Raw genomic sequence first — 4,122 nt, 5'->3', positions numbered from 1 at the left:
AGGGTTTAGAGCTGTTGTGCATAGGGTCGCTATGAGTTGGAAACGACTTGATGGCACATAACAACAACAATAGTAAATTTCCATTGAAGTTCTTGTCTTCTAGCTCATTGACTCTCTGTTTTATCTTTTCTGTTTTGTCTGTGTATGTCCCTTTGACATATTGGAAAATCTGCCATTTTGATTGTGTTATTATAGATTGGATTTTCATTCATTTCTCTAATTTCTTATATTAAATTGGTTGTACTCTGTCTTAGGATGATTTTTAAATTCTTGAACTTCTTTCTTTATGATTTCAATCCTTCCATCATTTGCAATTTCTTCAGTAGTTATTCATGAAACTCTATGTTGATAGATTTCTTCTGGTTTCTTGTTACTAGAGTAGGTGCTATACTTATGGCTTCAGTTCTTTCTTTCAATATTTGTAATTTCTTAAGTAGCTGTCAATATAACTCCACATTGTTATTTTTCTTCTGCTTCCCTATCTCTGGGATATTCACTGGATCTGCAATCAGATCTGCTTTTTCAGGAGAAGGCTTGTTTGTTTGTTTGTTTGTTTGTTTGTTGTCCCCTCCCCCCCATAATGTTTAAAGCTGCCTATGGCTTTCTTGACATTATGTGAAGTTTTTCTTGGTATATGTTAGGTCATTTCTTCTATGTCTGCATTGCTTGTTGATAGTTCCTTATATTTATGATGCTATTAATAAGTTGCAAACTTAAAATTTTACCTTTAGATAAATATTGTATAAAGCCATTATTGTAAAATGAGTATAAGGGTGCAGGAGGGGTGGGAGAGGCTGGAAAAAAGAGGGATGTGGATTTGCAGGGAGAAAGAAGGGAAATTAATCTTTGGGTTGTACAATTTGATGGATGGGGGGATGAGGGAAATTTAAAGAATTTGTTCGAATTTGTCTTCAAATTTTGTAAATAAACTAATAGGGGGGAAAAAATCTTCCCTTTAAGGATGTGGTCAACTTGTTCTAACTGAAGTCCTTTCTGGACCTCCTATGCAGCAGGAAAACTTGACTGTCCTGAAATCCTCTCTGATCTGAGATGTGACCAGAGATGAAGTTCCCCTGACTAAGTCACTTCTTCTCCAGGGAGGTGAGGGGGCAGGGGGCACTCACTGTACTTGGAGAAGACACTTACGATCATGAGCAATCCAGTGGGGATCTTGTCAGGCTGTGACCCATCTCTCTCAAAGTCTATTAACGTTCTTGTTGATCTGTGGTGCAGCTGGCGACCAGGCTGAGGCACCTCCTCTCTAGGGCAGGACTTGTGAAACATTTCTATGGGGGACAAAAATCATTGAACATAGAAGAACTCATAGATCAAATATTAAGCAAATAAAGTAGGTAACTAAAGAAATAGTTAATGGACATACTTCAGAGACTCACAAAAATTGAATTAATCAAGTGTTTGAGTATTTACATCTATAAAACAGGTTTTTTCAAGTTGATTCTAACTCACAGTGATCACAGTAGACACAGGATTTTCAATGACTATATTTTTCAAGTATATCATCAGGCCTTTCTTCAAAGGCATTTCTGGGTATATTCAAACTTCCAGCCTTTCATCTGGCAGCCAAACCGTTTGCTCCACTTAGAAATTCCTTTCATTTTTATAGGGAATTTCAAATAAGGTTCTATTGAGAGGATTCTGAGAGTGCTTAAGTATTTTCATAAGGACAGTAAAAATATAGTTCTTCAATTCAGGTCTCTCCTAAATTTTCCTCTGATTCATAAATTGATGAATTACTAAGCAAGGTTTAGAAATGGATCAGAAATTAAATAATCAACTCATAAAATCCAGTTTCTCTGCTCCTAGGAGTTTTTTGGAAGTAGATTTCCAGGTCCTTTTCCCTTTGTCTGATATTAGTAGCTCTGTTGAAAACTGCTCTAAATATTGTTGCTCTTAAGTGTGGTGGAGTTGAGTATAACTCCCAGCAACCTTATAAATAACCAGTCTGAACTCTGTCCTGTACCATACTTATAATTTCTGGCACATTTAAGCCCATTACTGCAGTCACTGTGTTAACCCACCTGTTTGAGTGTTCATCTCCTTCAATAGTCCTCTACCTTTTCAAGCATGATGTCCCTCCCCAAGGAATAACCTCTCCTAACAACATGCCCAAAGTATGTGTGACAAAGGAAATATCACCTTTGCCTCCAAGGAGCATTCTGGCTGCACCCACTCCAAGACATCTGTTTGTTCTTTCGACAATCCATGGGATATTCAACACTCTCAACAACACTATAATTCAAAGGTATTAATGTTTCTTCTTTCATTCTTCGTCACTGTCCAGCTCTCAGATGCATAGCAAGATGACTCTGGTGATATTTCAGGTAGCAGTGGCACAGTTTCCAGTATCATAGTGACTAGGTCCCAGGTAAAGTGGTGCTGTGCATATGGTCAGTATAAGTTGGAACCCACTCTAAAGGCCCTTAAAAATAACATCCAGTGGTTACTATAGTCAGATATTTGTTTGAACAAAATTATACAATAAATACCATACATCCATCAGTGCATAGTGTTTCTTTTCAGCTCCAAATCAACATAAATCATTTTCCAACAAATAGAATATTCCTGCCATTGTATTCAACAACTCCACATCAGAGAAAATTTAGTCAAAGGAAACAGTTTTCAAGGTCAAGCTGACCAAAAGCATTCTGAATAGACATTATTATAGCATTCTTGGGTTAAGATAAAAAAAGAGCAATCAGGATTTTCTAAGACATAACAACAGAATACAAGGCTTCACTTGGAACCAGCTGATAAAGGCTGTAAAGAAACTGAGCAAAATAAGAATGATTATCACCTTTGAGTTCCCCAGGAAATAGGACATAGGCATTCAAGTAAATTATCTGGGATAAAATCTAATGAGAAATTTGGAAAAAGAATCCCAAGGACCCAGAAACATCAGTTTTACCTTAGTTGTTTATTGGGAAAGCTCTGAAAATATATCACAACTACTACCTAGTCAATGAGGGAGTTCTGGTAGCCTAATGGTAAGGAGCTACACTAACAACCAAAGGCCATATGGTTTGAATCCACAAGGAGCTCTGTAGGAGAAAATAATCAATCTTCTCCTGTTAGATTTACTGTCTAAAAACTTTCTGGAGAGTCAGCTATGAGTCAGTTCCAACTGACAACAATCTAATCAAGATGAATTGATGCCTTTAGGGTTGTGGTGTTGGAGAAGAGTACTGAATATCCATGGACTGATAAAAAATAAATACATCTTGGATGACTACATTCCAGAATTAAATGTATATAGCAAAGTGGCCTGGGGAGAGGGGTTGAGGGGAAAAGGAAGAAATTATGCAACAATGAATGAATAATTTTTTTCTTTTAAAAAAGTAAATTGGGAGGTAGTAATGAAATTGTGCAACCATGAATGAACCAAAATGCAACTTTTCTGTAAACTTTCATTAAAATTGCAATTAAAAAAAATTTTAAACAAAAAAAAATACACCTTGGAGAAAGGGCAACCAGATTGTTTCTTGGAGGCATAGATGATGAAGTCAAGTCTCACTATTTGGGGCATGTTGTTAGGAGGGGCTGGTCCTTGGAAAAAGACATCATGTTTGGAAAGCTGAAGAATTATCAAGAGAGGAAGACGGAAATGGGGGACATAGTGTATGTAAAAAATGGGTTCAAGTATATAAAAATGATGAGGATGATACAGTTAGGGCAGGCTATATAGATCCCTCATTGTTCATAGGGTCACCATGAACCATGCTTCACTCAATGGCACTTAACAACAACTATCTAGTCAATATAAGAAGTCACATGTTTATTATCAGTTTCCTAATCAATTCAGCAATAAACCTTATGTTCCTAAGCTGTATCATTTTAGTCATTATAATAACAAACATTGTTGTGGTTATTGTGCCGTTAAGTCACTTGTGACTCATAAGGACCCTATGTACAACAGCTCTGAACCCTACTGTATTCTGAGCCAACCTCACTGCCTCCGACGCACCTATCCCCCATTACTCCAGTCACTGAGTCAATCCACCTCATTGAAGGCATTCCCCTCCTGAACTGTCCCTCCACTCTCCCGAGAATAATGTCCCTCTCCAGGGACTGGTCCCTTCTTGCAATATGCCCAAAGTATGTCAG

Source organism: Elephantulus edwardii, unplaced genomic scaffold, assembly GCF_000299155.1.
Source record: "Elephantulus edwardii isolate Elephantulus edwardi_28Jun2011 unplaced genomic scaffold, EleEdw1.0 scaffold00003, whole genome shotgun sequence".
Classification (NCBI taxonomy): domain Eukaryota; kingdom Metazoa; phylum Chordata; class Mammalia; order Macroscelidea; family Macroscelididae; genus Elephantulus; species Elephantulus edwardii.
The sequence above is the reverse complement of the archived record's forward strand: the minus strand, read 5'-3'. Positions refer to the sequence as shown.